The 20,857-nt window shown below is 38.8% G+C and overlaps 1 protein-coding gene across 2 annotated transcripts in view; it reads left to right on the forward strand.

Annotated features, from left to right (window-relative positions):
• RARB (retinoic acid receptor beta) overlaps window positions 1-20,857 on the forward strand; it is a 674,993-nt gene that overhangs the window by 170,688 nt on the left and 483,448 nt on the right. For both annotated transcript variants that reach the window (XM_050938490.1, XM_050938491.1), the window contains exon 2: window positions 3,811-3,904. The gene's annotated coding sequence lies outside the window, so the exon portion shown is untranslated. The remainder of the gene's footprint in view (window positions 1-3,810; window positions 3,905-20,857) is intronic.

Here is a 20,857-nt window from a genome sequence, read left to right on the forward strand (position 1 = left end):
ACAGCCCTGTGCGTCCCTCATTACCCCCACCCCCTCTTCTCACCCCACTTCCCCCTCCTATCTACCCACTATTCCTCCCAAGGCCGCCACCCTCCCCATACATTTGCATCTTCTCCAAGGCTTCACTAATTAGGTGGGTGGCCCTTCATTCTCTCATGTGCGGCCACCCAGGCACGTACCTTAGAGGGAGCTATCTGCCGACCACCTGAATGGAGCTCGTGAACCACTGGCAGTCCGCAGACCACAGTTTGAGAACCTCTGCCCTAGAATGTCTTCATGAGTTAGAGACGTCCAAAGAGCTGATAAGTGATGAGAATAATGAACATTATTATATTCAAACAAAAAAGTATCTGGATAATTGAAGGAGTGTGTACTGCATATATGGTCCATTCTCCAATTATGCTGCAACACAAGGCAGTATATAATGCTCCTGGGCAATGAGTGTGATTTTCTTAGTCTTCCCATTTAATTCAATGTAAAGTATGTGTTGATGGGGGGACATGCATCCACAAACCAAGAATATCACACTTTTTAGTACATGTAGTGCCTGACACTGTACAGAATTACTGAAACATAGGTTAAGTACATTAGGCATCTTCTTAGCATACGCACAACATGCCTCAGGTGATACATGACCACGATTCACCACTGAATTTGGTTGGCTGGTTAGATCATTAACTTCCCTGTCCTGGTCCAGGTGCTGGTGGGGAATGCTACGTGAACACTGATCAATGCCCCCTCTGTTAGGTATGATTTGGGCTCAGTTTTTCAGAAAGACCGAGAGTGACAAAGGAAGCAGCTTCCCTGCTTCCTCAAGCCGCCCTCCTGCACTGGCTTACTGAATGGTATTGGCACATAAAGGGGAGCAGGCCGCATCCCATACTGGGATGTATTAGTGGGCATGCTCTTCCTATGTGCATGGGGAGATCCCAAAGGAAAACTGACTCTTGGTGCGTCCTCTGGGAGGAGGAAATGGGCTGAAGCTCTATGCTGCCTCTTACTGTGAGCTGTGCTTCTTTAAAATTGTTATCCTTAACAATATGTGTTCTAGAGCATTGCTGACCCCAGGTCAGTAATGCACATTGCAAAACATAATCCCAACTGTACATATAAAATGATGGGGTATAAATTAGCTGTGACCACTCAAGAAAGAGATCTTGGAGTCAGAGTGGATACTTCTCTGAAAATATTCACTCAATGTGCAGTTGCAGTGAAAAAAAGTGAACAGAATATTGGGAGTCATTAAGAAAGAAATAGATAATAAGACAGAAAATATCATATTGCCTCAGTATAAATCCATGGTATGCCCACATCTTGAATACTGCGTGCAGATGTGGTCTCAAAAAAGGTATATTGGACTTGGAAAAGGTTCAGAAAAGGGCAACAAAAATGATTAGGGGTATAGAATGGCTGCCGTACGAGGAGAGATTAATAAGACTGGGACTTTTCAGCTTAGAAAAGAAATGACTAAGGGGGGATATGATAGATGTCTATAAAATCATGACTGGTGTGGAGAAAGTAAATAAGAAAGTGTTATTTACTCCTCAGAACACAAGAACTAGGGGCCACCAAATGAAATTAATAGGCAGCAGGTTTAAAACAGGACATATTTTTTCACACAACACACAGCTAACTAGTGGAACTCCTTGTGAGAGGATGTAATGAAGGCCAAGACTATAACAGAGTTCAAAAAAGAACTACATAAATTCATGGAGGATAGGTTCATTAATGGCTGCTAGCCAGGATGGGCAGGGATGGTGTCCCTAGTCTCTGTTTGCCATAAGTTGTGAATGGGCAACAGGGGATGGATCACTTGATGATTATCTATTCTGTTCATTCCCTCTGGGGCACCTGGCATTGGCCACTGTCGGAAGACAGGATACTGGGCTAGATGGACCTTTGGTCTGACCCAGTATGGCTGCTCTTATATTCTTGTATCAGAGGGGTAGCCATTTTAGTTTTGATCTGTAAAAAGCAACAGAGTCCTGTGGCACCTTATAGACTTAACAAATGTATTGGAGCACGAAAGGGTATATTCTTAGGTATTCAAAACCATGAGTCAGGCCTCCCCAAATCATGAGACTGTCTTCAAAATCGTGACATTGAAGAAATTTGGAATTTTTTTGAGTTACTTTCTGGCTTCTGAGCCTTTAGGTTAATTTCCAGTCACATTTTCAAGTTTTTCTCCACATCTACAGGGGCTAGAAATGTGCTTTTCTTTTTAAATGAAAGCTGAAGTTTCCTTATAATTACAAAATTTGAGGAGCTGGGGCTTTAAGAGAAACACCAAATATCTAGATTTACAATAAAATGGGAGTTGGCAGCACTGAGACTAACCAGATTTGTGGTCTAATGAAAATCCTGGGTTTTTTCTTTGTTGGCTGTTACTGAACCTTGTGCCTTATTGATGTTAGTAAATAGAATATCAGTGACTTGGTGTATTCTGTGGCATGTCAATAGTGAAGTGTTATCAAAGCAATCTTGTCTGTCTCAAGCGGTGGGCTAGCAGAGCGCTTTGTTCAACACTCAGCTTAGTTTCTCAGAAAAACCTATTCAAAGATAAGAGAGATACCAATAACGTTTGTGGATGCAGTTGCTGAATGCCTAGTAAAGTCTGAGCTAAAGCGGTGAAGGCGCTGGCAGGGACAGGAGTTGGGGACTAAAGGGGGGGAATGTAGAGTTTTATTTGCTTTTATCCCCCTTGACCTGTCTGTTGGCTGAGTCAATAAAACAGCAGTGAATCTATTTATGTTGTTTAACTTCGTTTTTTAAAAGGTGAAATTCTTTTATATCCTCGATTCTGCTGACAGGTACCTTGAAACCCCCCTTAAGCTGTGGGGAGACCAGCATGTGTTAATGTGGATGTGCTCTTTATAAATATATCAGAGGGATAAATATCAGGGAGGGAGAGGAATTTTTTAAGCTTAGTACCAATGTGGACACAAGAACAAATGGATATAAACTGGACCCTGGGGAGTTTAGACTTGAAATTAGACAAAGGTTTCTAATCATCAGAGCAGTGAAGTTCTGGAATAGCCTTCCAAGGGGAGCAGTGGAGGCAAAAGACATATCTGGCTTCAAGATTAAGCTTGATAAATTTATGGGGGGGATGGTATGATGGGATAGCCTGATTTTGGCAATTAATTAATCTTTGATTATTAGCAGGTAAATATGCCTAATGGACTGTGATGGGATGTTAGATGGGGTGGGATCTGAGTTACTACAGAGAATTCTTTCCTGAGTGCTGGCTGGTGAGTCTTGCCCACATGCTCAGGGTTTAACTGATCGCCATATATGAGGTCGGGAAGGAATTTTCCTCCAGGGCAGATTGGCAGAGGCTTTTTCGCTTTCCTCTGCAGCATGGGGCACGGGTCACTTGCTGGAGGATTCTCTGCGCCTTGAGATCTTTAAACCATGATTTGAGGATGTAAATAACTCGGACATAGGTCAGGGGTTTGTTATAGGAGTGGGTGGGTGAGATTCTGTGGCCTGGGTTGTGCAAGAGGTCAGACTAGATGATCATAATGGTCCCTTCTGACCTTAAAGTTTATGAGTCTATATGTGCTAAGATTTCCTGTGAGGTTCACAGGGGATGATGCAGCAGCTATTCCTCTAGCTTGCTACCTCCAAAACTGTGAAGGTGAAATTGCCTCAAACACCTGCAGAGGGTATTCTGTGAGGTCAGGAAGGAGAGCAGAGCAAAAGGGTAACATTGAACTCTTCATTTACTTTTACTATGGGTATGTTGGATGTGATTAAAATCTCTGCCATATTATGTTGTTCAACTCTAACAGTTCTTTCCTTTTCCAGGATTTTAAACTTTTCCAAGTACAAGAAGTTAACTCCAGAGTCAACTTCCCAGGGACTTGCTTCCAGTGCCCAGATGAGAAGGTAGAATTAAGAGGTAAATTAGGATTTATTTTCAAAATCCCTTGGAAATAGTTACAGTTGTAATTGGTGACACGCCCTTTGCAAGGTAGCCTTTGGTACATTTCCTCCCATAGAGCCATTCTATCCATAACAGCAAGCTGTCAGCCTGAAAGGTATGGAACCTGAAAGTGGATTTGTTTTGAAGAGGTAGCAAAAAGTTAACAAAAAGAGCGCTGCACAGGGAAAATACCAATGCAAACAGTATCAGCTGAGCTCTCTAAAATCAAAAAGTGCCTCACTTTACATATTATCCATATGGTTTGCACCCACTTTACATATTATACTTTGAAAATCAATAGGAAATAGTTGTACTGTATGTTGATAAGAGTGTGATTTTTTTTTTCTTCCTAGGGATAAAAGTAAGCTTGAAATAGCTACACATTTAGCAACAGGTAATGTCACTGGAAATATGAGAAACACTTCTGAATGCAGGAATTAACAAGAATCAACAAGAACTCCTAGTTCCTATTACTCAGTAGGGCAAGTTCCCATTGCCTGTGCAAAACCCAGGGAACCTGCATAATGGTTGGGGGGACAGAATCCTCCTCCCACCCCAAACCAGATCCACTGCACAGAACAGTCAGCTACTCTGTAGCTGTTCTTTGTAGCCTCTGAGCTGTAGCAGTGGCTGTTGTGGTTGTCTACCATCCTGTACTTATGGGCTTTATCTAGTGAAACAGTGTAGTTTGTAGACGCACTTGCCACCACCCTTGCCACTCCTATTTCCCATCTATGAATCTTCATGGTGGGCAGGGGCCCAGGAGGCCCCTGTTTGTGGGCTGTCTGTGTGCAATGGAATAGTTGTAGTTCTGCTGACCTTTGAGAGTTGCCTGATAGTGCAGTTGTGGTCAGGGGGAAGAATATGATTTGCCCCAAAGATCTGTGTCCTGTTTTGGTGTCCTGATGCTTGATGGAAAGAAGAGAGTAGGGAACCTTCTCTTTCTTGCACCAGAAGGCAGGCAGGAATGCTTTGAGCTGCAAGGTGGGCTTGCCAACATATCCCCATGGGAGCATGATCTAGGGTTAAGAGATATGTCCAGTCCTCCAGACTGCCTAGTGAATATTGTGCATTCAGCAGAGTGCCAGCTGGCAGTGGTTAAGGAATACATGCTGATCTTGCTTGTGGTGGCCCAAACATGCTCCCTGCTCTGTGTTTTTGGCAACTTTACACTAGCATTGTGTTTCAAGTACCAGTTGCATGTCCTCCTTTCTTCCGCCGAAGCATATCCCATAGCCTAAATAAAAACTACTGGTAAGTAGTTTTATATGCCTCTATTTTTCTGTTAGATCAAATAACATATGGACGGCAATAGACCTCTTGCTTTCAAAAATCAGTCTTCCTGAAACGTCTGTGATGTTATTGCCACAGTGGGGGGGGAAATGTTATTTGATAATGATATATATAAACAAGGTCCACTGCAAGTTGGACCTAAAGTCTGAAAGATCCCTGGGTTTTGGAGCCTGCCGGTAGAAATTCGGTGGCAGCTTCAGTGACATTTTAAAAATTGAGGGTTTATTAAATTAAAGCTGAAATGGAATAATACTGTCAGTAACAGAGCCTCGGAGTCATTTTTTGATATTAAATTTATTTTATTTAACACTGTACTCACAATTTCAGATTCCAGTATGCCACAGAACACTTTGTGAAAAATACCTTACTATAGTAGATGTCAAGGGAGGAAGTTGGAGGGTTTGGCAGCTGGGGACTCCCAGTATCTGGACATATCTGAAAAATAACCTGCAGTGAAATAGTTAACAGTGTTAACTAATTTAATGTTTGGAGTGTTGTTATAATAATGTCAGTTCCATGATATAAGAGAGACAAGGTGGAGGGGGTAATATCTTTTACTGGACCAACTTCTGATGGTGGAAAACAAGATTTTGAGCTGCTCAGAGCTTTTCAGGTCTGGAAAATTTTGTCCGCAGCTGAAGAAGAGCTGTGTGTAGCTCAAAAGCTTCTCTCTTCCACCAACAGAAGTTGGTCCAATAAAAGACATTACCTTCCCCACCTTGATATTTAATGGTCATCTTTAGGTTTCATAGTTAACATCCCTTTGTAATGAAGGAGGCAGGTCGTGCCCATGAGTTACTTTTTTAGGCTTTCTGCAAACTCAGGAAGCCAACGCTGCATCCTTGGATTCTCTGTTCTTATTTTCAAGGCTATTTTCACAACTGTAAGGGCTAGAATCAGAAAACTTTATAATTTTCATAATCAGAATGTGATAGCTTATGTTCAGTGGCAAGGGATGAATTCCACAACCATAGAACCATGGAGTGTGTGCTGTTTATGAGCTTCATTTTTAGGATTTTCTGGTAATGCACATTCATTATTCAAAGCTTTCATCTCATAACTAGAGGTGTTTTTTTTTAATTCCAGCCAATTTAAAAGCCAAAACAAATTTGTTTTTAAGGCTTGTGGGGTTATGCACAGATTTTTGCAGTGGGAAAACTGGAAGAGTTTTTATTGAATCTAGTCCTAAAATAGCAACATATGTTAAGCTCATTTTAATGGCTTATAATTCTACTCACATGATTCACTTGCTAATTTAAAACTCTGAGTTTGATCTGAAGACAATCATCCCCTTTAACTTTCCTGTTTTCTAACAAACTGTTGAACTGTTTCCCTTGATAAAAGGCTAAAATAAAATCAGTGCTGCATGTATTGAAGAGACATTTACTCATCCTGTGTGGTCATCCTGCCATTTAGAATTAAATATTACAATTTAGCTTAATTGGATCCTCAGAAATGGTCAGTGACACCTTGGATCCAAATTCTCAAGAATACTAAGTAATAGAAACACAATCTATAATTATTTGGGGTTTTGTTTTGTTTTTGTTTCTTTACAGCCAACAGCTGTAAATAGGCTAGGGAAATAGTAAAAATAGGCGAAGGGAAATTTTCATCATTAGAATGACAACATATTTTGGGCCAGATCCTCAGCCACATTTAGGCACTTAAGTCCCATTGAAGTCAATGGGAGTTAGGTGCCCAAATACATTTGAGAATCTGGGCCATTGTCACCAACACAAATGTACATAATTCAGTACAACTATATTAAATATGAAGGAAACTAATAGAGACTCCTGTACTTAGGTTGCCTAACTTTCTATTATAAAGGATTCTTGTGATCTTTTGGTGAGGTCTCATCTCTTCATTGTTTGCTATAGTTCTTGATATTTGGCAGGGGGAATCTCTGGATACAGAAGTGCCTTTTCTTTGTCAAATGAATTTCCACTGAGTTTTCGTTAAGGTATAAAGAGTTAAAATCTTGAAGAGTAAATCTGACATTTCCTAACTTTCAACTGCTTGACTTTGCAACCTAAATATTTTTTAATGTAGTGTTTTGTGTTCAAGATGAGTATATGATTAGTAAATAGCAAGATGTCTTCCTTGAGTGTGTGTGTGAGAAAGATTAACACCAATCCTCAGAAATTTGCACAGAAGTCAATATTATTGTATTCTGGGCAGTTATATTGAACCATTTTTTAAATTTCTGTGTTACAAAATGAAGTCGCACAATAGAAACTTTGGGCCATTTGAGTCCTGGAGGAAGCAAACAGGTGGTTTCAGTGGAGTTGTGCCCATTTACATCAGCATTGACTTTAGCTTTTTATTTCTGCCCTCTAGTCCAGGGGTAGGCAACCTATGGCATGCATGCTGAAGGCGGCATGCTAGCTAATTTTCAGTGGCACTCACACTGCCCATGTCCTGGCCACTGGTCCAAGGGGCTCTGCATTTTAATTTAATTTTAAATGAAGCTTCTTAAACGTTTAAAAAACCATATTTACTTTACATGCAACAATAATTTAGTTATATATTATAGACTTAGAGAAAGAGACCTTCTAAAAACGTTAACATGTATTACTGGCACGCAAAACCTTAAATTAGAGTGAATAAATGAAGACTCGGCACACCACTTCTGAAAGGTTGCCGACCCCTGCTCTAGTCTAAAAGCAAATGATCTGAAAATTCTGTTCTGGAGACAGTCATGCTGGCAGTTTTGAGAGTTGTCAACGACATTAGTTCTACTGCATGTAGAGCTAATATTTGATTGTATACGAAAGTAACATAGTCCATTTTTTAAAAAATGGAAAAATAAATAAAAACATAGCCACAAATAAAAACCTCCTGAAGAGAGAGATTGTGAACCCTTCAGTCCCATTGGTAAGTAGTTACTTTTGTGAGGTGTCTCATTGGAGCCAATAGAACCACTCTTCTAGCTACTTGCAACTTTGCTGGCTTACGGGGTTCAGAATCTGGCCTTCATTCTGAATGTTGATGAATGCTAATAAAATGCTTTGAGGAACAATGCTTTTGAGTCCACCCATACTCAAACCGTTTTACATGAGTTTTATAAACCACATGCCCTCATTTGCTGCCATGCAGTCATCCAAACTAATGGGATGTTATAGTTCCACAGATGAGAGACAGAGGAAAAAATCTGGATGTTTTTAAATATTCTTGATATAATTGAACATTTCTTAATTTTCTAAAGAGTTTTTAACGTTATTTAAATATTTTTTGTCAATAATTTTTTAAAAATCTTGGTTTTAATGGGTCATAGTCAATAGACTTCAATTGAAATATATTATGGATGAATTTGGCTCGGTGTCTGTATCTCATGAAACATTCCAACAAATGTGCGTTATGGCATATACTATAGTAGAGTATTAAACGTTCTAGTGTCCTACATAAGGCTTAGAATGGTTGATATAAAATTAAAATAAGTTATAGTTTAGCCTATATAATTATAATGCTCTGAATATTACCATGCTGTCTAACATTATAATAATATTTTACAACTAATAGTATCCTTGAATGGGGCTCCATGTGCATCTTGTAAGCATTAAAATTATTGTCTGAAAGTGGAGTGGATGTCAGATAGTTTTTATAGGACGAACTGATAAAGGAATCACAGAAGTCCATAGAGTTTTATATTATTATTAGGATCATTATAAATTTGTATTATGATTGTTTCTGTGGGTCCCAACTGACCAGTAGAGCCCTGTGTAGATACAAAATTTGTATCTGCATCTGATCCATGATCTGCAAAAATGGTCCATGGATATCCACATCCATGGATGCAGATATCCGCAGATATAAAGTAGATATGTGCAGATTTACAGGGCTCTACTGATCAGTACCCCATTGTTGTAGGCACTTTGCAAACATATAGTCACTGTCCTGCAGAGTTTACAATCTAAATCAGCTTTTCTCAAATGTGTCCACCAGGGACTTTTCATGTGGTCACAGCTTCCTGGGCGGTGATTGGGGGAGGAAAGCAGTGTTAACAAACATACAAATATCACTTTTCACCGAAACAGACTTACTAGCTAGCAAGTCAAAAAAAAAAAAGAAGGCAACCAAAAAAAGCAAAAGAAACACCACCAACAAAAAGACAAGAACATGCAAAGCACTACATTTATTTTTCTGTTTTGTTTAGGACCAGTAAAGAATAGACAGCTGTACATTATTTTTATTATTGAGTCTGCAATAAAAACTTACATAAATTACAATGATTTGTACGTGTATATGTGCATATTTATTTGTTTTTCCTAAAGTTAATTAAGTATTTTGGGAAAAATTGTCAGAGTGGCCACCAGCAAGATTTGGTGGCTGTGCTCTGAGGCCACCAAAAATTTCTTGTGAGACCCTCTAATAAATAGACCAGGGTGGGAAGCATTTTTATCCCTTTCTTACAGATGAGGAATTGAGGCATAGAGAGATTAAGTAGTTTCCCAAGTTCACAGAGGAAATCTTCAAGAAAACTGGGAGTTCATGCCAGATCTCCTGGGTCCCAGTTCTGTGCCTTTATCACAAAACCATTCTTCCTTCTTACTCAAAGACGTTTCTTCTTCTCTGTTTGTCAGACCATCCTTCATCTTGTTATAAAATAAAATATATATTTATTTTCTGTGTTTTCAAGAAATCCAAGTACTGGACTGTAGAAACCCCAACAACATTACATTTTGTTCTCTGTGATGTGGGTCTTCTTGACCTGATCATGGTACAGATTGGACAGGGAGAGCCATTGTCTTTAAATTGTAATTCCAAATATGGATTTTCAGTCCTACTGTCTGAACAGAGTGCACAGATTTAAGTAACAGCAACTCATATCAAAGCCTCCTCATGCAATGTAAATATTTAACTACCTAATCCCCAGTACTATGTATTAAACTACAGTTCAGGTTGTTCAAGAGGGTGGGAAAAAGCGATTAAAAATTTTAAAATTGGATATTTTAATTTAAATTAAATATTTTTCTTTTTAAAATTAAAGTATATTCATAATTTAATTAGACATTGAGAAAACCTGTATTAAGGCCCAAATTTACTATAATTGAGGTGCTACTTAATTCCACGATATTGCCGATCCCACAATATTAGGCTTTCACTGCAATTTTGACAGCGCTGGGAGCCCTGACCTGCGCAGGGCTGACAGTAGGAGGCCCTGCTCTCTGCCCTAGATGGCAGCTATCGACCCCAGGTGGCTGACAGCAGGAGTCCTCACTATCAGCCCGGGGCTCCCACACTAACCCCTGGATGTCCAAGAGCAGAAAATCATGGAAAAGTAATAATGGACCTGATTACTGCAAATAATAGAGTCCATTATTACTTTTCTGTGATTTTCCTTGGCTTGTTCGCAACTCGGCCATACTTTTTGGAGAATCATCCTGCTGTTCAAGTAGGGCTTTAACTATAATCTTAACATAATTTAAATTAAATATTGTAATATTCTGGCAGTATATAGTTGCTGCTGAAGTTTGAAAGAATGTCAAATCACTGAACTAGTGGAAATCACTGGCTAACAACCCGGAACCCCAGAGTTTAGTGAAGTGCTAAACCAGCTTTGGACATTGGTAGCCTCTCTTGTGCAGATGCAGAGAGAATATTTTCTTCATATCTGTTAATTCAACTAGTTCAGTTCAAACTAGTTCATTCAATATTGGGAAACAGATTGATTGGGAGTTTAAAAAGCAGGAAAAAAGCTTTTTTCCTCTTCTGATCTATAACTAAAAATGAGGTGTGGGATAGTAAAAGGACTAGGTCTAAAATCTTGAAGGACATGGTGATCTGAAACAATCAGTTCACTTCCTTAACTGCATAAATACTTCCTTTGTTTAATAATGGTTAGTTTTAAATGCAAAACATGTTTTTATAAACTTTTTTTTCATATATATTAAACACATTTAAGGTAGTTTTATTTAACTAAAAAAACCAATTTTAGAATGTTGTTTTTGGTGCATTTTTAATTGAATTCCAGTTTTTATCCAAATGCCTCATGACACAGTAAATAAAAAATGTGCCATTCACTATTTTGTAGTATAAAACTGTAAAAATTAAGAATCTGAATAAATGTATGTTAAAATACATTATCGCTTAAGTAGCTGTATACAGATAGCATATCTTCCTGGTTAGCAAAAATAAGTCCCAAATTTAGTGGAAAAGGTGTATTTAGTTTCAAATCAACACGTTTTAGCCTTTTTAAAGGAAAATAACTAAACTGTGCAAATGCAGAACAAGATTTACAAGGCTTCCTGCTTGCTGGCTTACATCATCAATAAAATTTGTGATTTAAATCAATCCACCCTGTTCAACAATTAATTTAATCAACCCAGGGAATAATTCCTTGGTTCTCATCTCCTTAGTGGATTCTATATCTACCACTCCTACAATATTTATGGTCAAGGAAATTTTTTACCTTGTTTGTTGTCTCTCTTACCCCTGCTCTCTGTCTGGTTTTTCTTTTTAGTGTGCTAGCCCTTTGAGCTATGCACCATGCCTCCATTTGTGTATAATAAAAATAGAACATCCCTAAAGAAAACCTAGTAACTCCAGGAGTTGACTCAGTAAATACTTAGTGAAGGAGGCACCTTTCCCTCTGCATGAATGTTGAATTCAACATTATGCTTTTATTATTATTACTGCACATATTTATAGTGTTTCTGGGCACCTATGCAAGGCTTGGAACAGTAGGCGATTTTAATAAGGGGGACGAACATGATGTTCTTCTGTTGCTTTAGAGTTTTTAATTTGATTAGTTATCTAGGAGTTAAATCATTTGGGAAGGCCTGGGCAAAAGGTCTTGGCACTTTTGCCTAGAGATGACTAGGTTTGTCCTCAAGTATATTTCCATAAGGCATGAATTCTAGAGGCAAAGGATCCACTCTCACAAATGCCTTGCCTCCAGCAACCTACAGATTTCAACCTTGAAGAACTGAATTCAATTTTTCTGTATGAGATTAGATCGTATGGTGAGTTGAAGATGGTGATGTGTCTCGTCATTTGGGGCTTTGGATGACGTAATTGGTATCTTTAAATTTCATCTAGTAATTGATTGGCTGCCTGTGGAGGAACTAGAGCGCAGGTATGTTGTGATCTAATGCAGATGGCTGCATTCTGAACCAGCCAGTGTTTTTGGGTGGATTTCACACATGAAGTCCCAAGTAGAGCTTTATGCAGTCGTCCATTTGTACAAAGTCATGTACAATTAAAGTGGGTTCTGCATTCGGTAGGAAAATGTGCAGTCTCATTTCTAGATGTAAGTGAAAGAATGGTTTTCTGGAGAACTTGTGAGTGTACAGTAGTGAGCAGTCGAGTAAGACCCTGAGATGCATATTGCTTTTGGTGCCTGGAGAGAAGCTGACCCTAATGTCGGAAATCAACGTGCAAAATTATGTACTTTGGTCACATCAGGTGTAGAGATGGAAATAACCTCAAAAAAGTTATCGTGAAAGGAATGATGATGGCTCACCATAGTAGGGGACGGCCAGTGAGGAGGTGGATAGCTGGTGTGTGGTAGATCACTAGGTGGTCAAGTGTTGAGTGCTTGAAGCTAGTGATGGATCAGGAAGGCTTCTGAAAATTCTGCAATGATGTTCTCCATGTTCAGACATGAATAAATGGATTTTACTTACTTGCTTAGCAGTAATGGCTTTTACCGAGTCCTTAAATCACCTCCCAGTGTCGAGAAACATGAACACATTGCCAGCTTCTGCCAACAGTTGCTGAATTGGTATCCCTGGAGTTGTTTATTCACAAAAAAGCTACAGAAGATGCAGGGTCAGCGCATGCTTCCTTTTGCTGACCTGGAGCGACCATCTTTAGGGAACTGATCTTTCTCCATATCTGCTTACTACTTGGTCCCTCTGTTGAGACTGCTAGTAAGGGTGTTGTAACCTAGTGAAATGACCCTCCCCCCTCCCCCAAAAACAGTTCTTCCTGGCCCCTCTCAGGAACCAAACTTCACCTTGTGGCAACATGCAGGGCTGGCTCCAGGGGTTTTGCCGCCCCAAGCAGGAAAAAAAGAAAAGAAAAAAGCCGCAGTTGCAATTGCGATCTGCAGCAATTCAGCGGGAGGTCCTTCGCTCCGAGTGGGAGTGAAGGACCGTCTGCTGAATTGCCGCCGAATACCTGAAAGTGCTGCCCCGCTCCGGAGTTGCCGCCCTAAGCACCTGCTTGATAAGCTGGTGCCTGCAGCCAGCCCTGGCAACATATAACCTTTGTTAGACTGAATAATGAGCCCGATGAGTGCATTTTCTGAGCAGATGTCCTGTTAGCTCAGATGGCATATCCCATCTATAAATTATAGTTTCTGCATACATGGGGTTTTTGCATTTGCTAGTTATATTTTTGTCCAATATTTTCTCGTTAAATGTAAAATGTTTCAAAAGACAGTGAGCTGTGTATTGTACTTACAAAATAATTTTGAAAATAACTAGCAAACTTTCTTATCTTTTGAGCTTAAGTCTTCAACTTCAGAAATCACATGCTCAATAATAAAAGGTAACGTCCCCATAAATAAACATTTTTATCTGAGCTTGAAATGCAGTGTCCCTTTGAATTTTTGTGCATTAAGGGAAAGCGTTTCCAAGGCACAAAGGACAATTAGGCATCCAAATCCATTTTAAGTCAATGGGAGTTTAGCTCCTAACTCCCATTTCTGCTTTTGAAAATCTTCTCATTCATTTTTAGTTACTGGAAATGGTGAATCTCTTAAGGAAATGCTGAGAAGTTCTTTCAATTGTTTTGGTTCTGTAATTATAAATACAGTGGCTCTGGTGTGAGAAGCATCAAACAGTAAGTCTTAATGATGGTTGAGTTAATTCACGTTTAGAAGTTCAATAATTCATCTAAGAAGTGTCAGCAGCTGGCCCTTGTTAATGGTAAGCCTTTCATTTCTGTTAAATCAATTGTGAATAATAGAACCCTTCAGAGAAAAATGATGAAGTAAGCACTGATTTCCAAATTGGGTGTCTGATCTGGAGCATTAATAAAACACAGTGCAAGAAGGCAACAAGTACCTTATACATTCTGATCATCTAAGCAGTAATCAGAAAAAAAAATCAATAGTTTTTGTGTATGGTGCTAGATCTTTTAACATTTCACCTGTCTCCATTCATCATTGTGTCTATAATTTCATTTTTATAATTATTTTGATTTTTTTTTGTTTGCACTGAAGTAAGCAATTTACTGTCAAGCTTTTGTGAAACAGACATGGCTTGGGGAATAACTGACTGGGTCAGTTATACTGTGGTAAAGAATCTGGGGTTTATTGTGCATCACAATTGAATGTGAGCCAGCAATATGATGCTATTGCGAAAAGGGCTAATATCATTCTGGGGTGCACTAACGAATGTTATATGTAAGACACAGGAGGTAATTGTTTTGCTCTGCTTGGCACTAGTGAGACCTCAGCTGGAGTACTGCTTCCAGTTGTGGGCACCACACTTTAGGAAAGATGTGGACAAATTGGAGAGAGTCCAGAGACCAACAAAAATAGTAAAAGATTTAGCAAACCTGGCCTAGGAGGAAAGATTGAAAAAACTGGGCAAGTTTAGTTTTGAGAAAAAAAGACTGAGGGGGACCTGACAACAGTCTTCAAATACATTAAGGGCTGTTATAAAAAGGATGGTGATCAATTCTTCTCCATGTCCACTGAAGAGTGGGACAAGAAATAAAGGGTTTTAATCTGCAGCAAGGGAGATTTAGGTTAGATATTAGGAAAAACTTTCTAACTATAAGGATAGTTACGCTCTGGAATAGGCGGCCAAGGGAGGTTGTGAAATTCCCGTTATTGAAGGTTTTTAAGAATAGGTTGGATAAAGACCTGTCAGGGATACTTAGAGGTATTCTTGGTCTTCCCTTAGTGCAGGGGGCTGGACTAGATGACTTCTTGAGGTCCCTTCCAATCCTACATTTCTGTGATTCTGTGTTGCTATTCTGTTAGGTTTGGGAGGTTTTATTTTTGTATATAATTTTGATGGATAATGTCAGTGTTTGTTTTTTAAGCATTTCAATTTGTTTTATCCATTGAAATTTTCTAAAGCAACAGAAGAACATTGTGGGAAATGATGGAGGGTGTCAGGCAGTAATTATTTATTTACAGTAGATGTTGAGATTCAAAAAGTTGATTTTTTTTTTTTAGAGGAAAGCTTTATGACCATCACTTACCAAAATATACCAAACAAATAACCTTAAGTCAAACTCTAATACATTTGCAAGTGGCATTTTTCTTTCTTTGCCTTTTTGAAAGTATTTTGTCATCAATTTGTGTGAGTACATTGAAATATGTGTTTACTAACATTTTACTAATAAAAAATTAATCTCTCCAAGTGTGAATACAGTTTGTGTATCTAGCTATACATTTTAGGATTTTCTATTGTGGCCATCTGTGTAATTTCTAAATATTTCCAAGTTAAATTAAATCTTCACAGTGTCATCTATACTTCTTTCGTTCCTGGTTATTGGAAGCTCTGTTGCTTTATAATATGTGTTTACTTTTAGAAATATAAATATTTCTTGTTATGATGAGAGAGCTCAAAGGGAAGAGTGTTTCAGAATGGCCTTAAAGTGATTATACTTTTAATTGCTGTAATCTCCTCTCTAACATCATTGCACAGCTGAAGTCCATTCACTGAGAATGCTTTCAGATACTTTGTTCTACACTGTGCTGCATTTTTGCAGAGGAGCACAGCTGTCTTGGTGTGTCAGAGTAGGAGAGATGGGTGCGGATCCATTGATGACTTTAGAAATCAGCATCAAGACCTTGAACTGGCAACAGAAGCGACCATAAGGGAACTGAGCTCAGGGGTAGTGCGTGCTCATGGTAGCATGTCCCATTGAGGAAGTGGATTTCTATGTTTTCCACAATCTGAAACCTCTGTATTGCTTCCATTTTGTTGTGTTAATCTAGTTTGGAGATGACAAAAGCTTGCATCACTGTGGGCAGATCCCAGTCTGGGAGGAAGGAGCAAGGTTTTCTGTCTAGCTAAAGCAGGAAGAAGGCATTTTCACCACCTGTTCATTTACACCAGTGGTCTCCAAATTGTGGGGGGAGATATATTTGGGGTGGGGTGTGGCAGGGCTAGGTCCAGCCTTCACAGTGGGGAGGGAGTGAGCACCATGCTTCCAGCCCTATTCTGCCCCCAGACCAGCTCCTCCCCAACCTCGTTCAGAACTCCAGTCCTGCTCTGCACCCAGCTGGGCTCTGTCCTCATTCCCTCTCTGCCCTCAGACCAGCTCCACCTCTAGCTCCGGCTCCTCCTCCATCCCCAGTTCTGTCCCCAGTTCCACCTTCAGCCCAAGGTCTCCTAGTGAGGAAACCTTGGCTGTGCAGTAATGGAGGGTGGGGGGCACGGAACAGATTCTGTTACTGGTAAGGGGGGTGGAGTGTGACTGAAAAAGTTTTGAGCACTACTGATGAATTGGACTTTGCACAAATTTAAAGAATAGAGGGGTAGATTCCTTTAATGGGAAGACAAGTCAGTATCTTGACTGGTTCTTTGAAATATTTGCCCTTTCAGTGCTGCATTGGCTATAGGTTACCAATGATTTAAAACTAGTCAACACTTATAGCAAGTCACGTGGGCCCTGGGTTGTGATGAAAGTTAAGTGCCTAAAAACCTTTAGGATCTGGGCCTTAGAGCCAAATCTGGGTCCTAGTGAAATCAATGGGAGATTAGACTAAAATAGAGCTATGATTTGGCCCATAAAGCATAGTAAGAAAATGTAATAGTTATAATAAAACTTTTAAGCAAATAAAACGTTTCAGCAGGTGTTCATAAATGTGCTTTATGCCCCTAGACTCTATTAAATGTTAATATGAAGGTCCTGCAGAAACCACACATAAGGTCTCTCTGAAGAAAGAAAATATCTGTTAAATGTGCTGTGCAATATTGTAGCAAAGGTGGGTGGCAGTGAAATACCATGATACCTATTAGATTGAAATATGAAAGCTATTAGAGATTTTGCTGAATTTTCATTTTGTGAAGGAATAGTTTTCAAGAGAGAACATATCAAATAAAAAGCCATATGTTGGACAAAACCAGAAGCATTCTGTTTGTTGGTGTATGCAGTTTTCATGAATGTGTACAAAGCATATTAAAGACATCTGCTAACATGCCATATTAACAACAAATTGAAAGTAAGGCAATGTTTGTGAAGGAAAATAATAGAAGGAAAGCAGGCTATGTTTTCTGTGTATTTCAATTTTCCTGCCTTGTATGCCAGACTTTATACTTAATCTGCAGACAGAAATCCCAAAGCAACCCTAAACAAGTTACTGACGATAATATGCATTGGTAGATTTTAGATTTAGATCTCTATCTTCTGCCAACTATTAATTGCCTGTAGTATCTATCTCATAATATTGAAGCACTGCAAGGGTAAATTAGATTGGCATGGTGAGATCCATAGGAGACTTCATGGACCATTCTACTCTTCTCCTCCCTTAGTTTTGGGAAGCATTTCTTGGGAGCTTTAATGGAAAAGTTTGATCAAGAATCTGGGTTTTGCAGCATGTTCTAAAAGCAATTAGATATAACACTAGCTTTATTTGCTCTGGTAGATCTTTCTACAGGTGTCGGCCAAGTCCCCTTGTGTACTTATGTGTATGAGAGTTGCTTCCTAAAATGACACTGTTAGTGTCATTGCTATAACAATGCTATAAATTGTGTTTAGTGATGGTGTGAACTCAATTAGTCTTGAACAGCCCAGCATGAATTGCTGTTTAGTTAATTTAATGGGCAATATTTTTCCCTCCGTCTCATCACTCAGGTATTGGCTGAGTATGAGGGCAGAATCTTTGTAGCATGAGGTTGTTCTATCTTTTCCGACTAATTCCTTAGTTATTTCTGCTTAAGTGGAGAGTTTAAAGCAGTTCATTTGCCTTAGAGCTCCTCAGAATGGTTAAAAATCTGATTAGGGAGACATACAACTTTTATAATAACAAGTTGTAAAATCTAAAAATGTCCTTGTATTACATGTTATTGTAATTGTCTCTCATACTGTCAGGAAGACTCTGCTACGGGTGCCCACAGTGAGTGAAGCAGTTGTTCAGCTGTTCTCAAGGAAGTTTAAGATGTTGGTGTAGGTCTTTTTTACTCCACAGTGTACCTGGAGCACATTGAAATAGCTCCCTTTTACTAAAAAGGGCCCACCCTTAAATCCTTGGATCAGTTTCTTAACACATAATAGGGCTGCATTAATACCAGCATGTTTATAGACTTCTAGAAATATGGTTGGGCATCAGTGTTACGTAGAACAGGTGCTACAATACATGGAATAGTTACAAAAAAGGATTTAAAATAATAAGGTACCAGCACTAGATTCTGAGGAAAATGAAGCACCAGGAAAGACTTTAAAATGTGTGGGAAAATGGTATTTTTTTTCTTGTTACTGCATTTGTATAACAGTGACAGTCATGCATAACTTTTAATACTTGAAATACATTCTGAATATATTGTGTGAGAATTAAATGTTAAATAAGGCATTTCTTTGAGTGGACTATTTATATAGTAAAGTTATGTGAAGTAATGGGCTATGAATGCATTTTGTTTATTAACTTCACCATTGCTGGTTCTTCTATATCTTTTCTATCACAGAGCTATGTTTTTGAAATGTAACAGTATCCTCTGACACCAAGACCAGCAATATATTAGGGATGTTGTTTATCAAATAAATAAATAAAGGTGTCTTTCTCTCTCATCATTTATTCACTATGTTCTCCATGTCATTGATGGTAGGACAAGAAGTAATGGGCTTAATCTGCAGCAAGGAAGATTTAGGATAGATATCAGGAAAAAACATTCTAACTATAAAGGTAAGTTAAGCTTCTGAGTAGACTTCCAATGGAGGTTGTGGAATAACCATAATTTGAGTTTTTAAAAAACATACTGGACAAACACCTGTCAGAGAGTCTAGGTGCCAGAGCATGGGGGCTGGACTTGATGACTTCTCAAGCTCTCTTCTAGCCCTACATTTCTATGATTCCGTGGTTTAAAAATATGTAATACTGGGCGTTGGAAGCTTGAACTATTATGTGAGAGCAAGGAAGGAGATATTTATTTTGTAAAAAAGCAAAACAGCAAAAAAGGAGATTTTTTTTCTTTGCTTAAAATTGCTGCATTGATTTATGTACTTAAATGGTCCCCATTTTACAGATAGGGAATTGATGTACAGAAGATAAATTACTTTGCCCAAGGTGACACAGGAAGTCTGTAGCAGAAGCAGGAATTAAACCCAGATCTATAGAACAGTGCCCTAACCACAAGACTGTCCTTCCTATCTTTTCTGTAATGTCTAATGTAAGGTCTATTATGGTGAAACTGACAGTATTTTATAGGGCTTCTACAGAACTACATAGAGACTTTGCAGTCCCAAGTGTGTAAATTCCACAACTTGTACAAATTCATCATCCTTTGGAGTTGGTAGTTGCTTTTTGAGATTAAATAACAGATACAGTACTGTCAAGCCAACATCCTCTTAATAATAATGTGGATTTCCTTTTCTAATTGTTTAACATAATTATCATGAACATTTTATCTATAAAGTTGGACAGCTGTAGCAGGATACAGTGTAACTGGCTCTTTTGCTCTCAGCATATTCTGGCAAACTTTACAATAAGTAATATTTTATCAAAATCCCATTTAAGTGTCATGTGCCATTTTCCAGTACTTCCTTCTTTTCCATTTATTTATCCAATGTTTCCTAAAGGCTAAATCAAATCACTCCTCAGCCTTTTGGCTAAGATCAGTTTTGCCTGAGTGAGGGCTGTAGGTCTAGGACCACGTGATGAGTTGCAGAACTGCATGATCCATTATGGAACCATGCAAAAGCCCTCAAATTATGGTGCAAAATACATAAAATCCACTCACTGGTTATTTCCCTATGCACTCTTTGATCCGATTTGTGCAGTCCTGTCAAAATTCCAGCTTCAGTGGGAATTTTGCCTGAATAAAGAAGACTTGACAATTTGCCAGCAGATCCAAATTGAATTGCCCTCTTTTGTAGCAAGTCTGTAGAAGGCAAGAAAAGCGTTCTTATGTTATTATATATCAACAGTTGTTTCCATGATGATGAATGATGATGCATTTAGGCTCTGGATTTTCTGTACAAATCAAGCCAAAGGAGCTGCCTGATTATAAAGGGCAAAGCTTTTATTTATACACTAATGATCTGGTAATAAGCAATGATGGGGAAGGAAATACAGAAGGAGTACTTGACAGTTTAATGGGGTTTGAGTATAAATACTTTACCAAGTTGCATGACACTTGCCACCTCATGGCCATTATCTTGTATAATCCTAAGTATACCAGTTAAGGAAGAACCCATGACGTCTTTCCTGCGAATCCAGTTACTACATATGGCAGTTGGGTTGGGCTGAGCTGTGGACAGGCAGGGTCTGGACAAGGTTGGGTTGCCATATAATAATGAATACAACATTTTGCAGCTGCTAATGAGATAGGTGTTCTTATTTGGACTAGAGTACAGTGTCAGTGGTTGCTTACCCAGGAGGCCTGTCAGCTTTCTGCAGCTGCAGAATTTAGACAGAGCCTACACTATTAAGTGAGGAACTGTTATAAGTGATCATCTTGAAAAAATGAAACACTTGAGTCCTGAATGAAAAAAATATTCAAATGATTTATT

The sequence above is a fragment of the Gopherus flavomarginatus genome, chromosome 2 (assembly GCF_025201925.1).
Source record: "Gopherus flavomarginatus isolate rGopFla2 chromosome 2, rGopFla2.mat.asm, whole genome shotgun sequence".
Classification (NCBI taxonomy): Eukaryota; Metazoa; Chordata; order Testudines; family Testudinidae; genus Gopherus; species Gopherus flavomarginatus.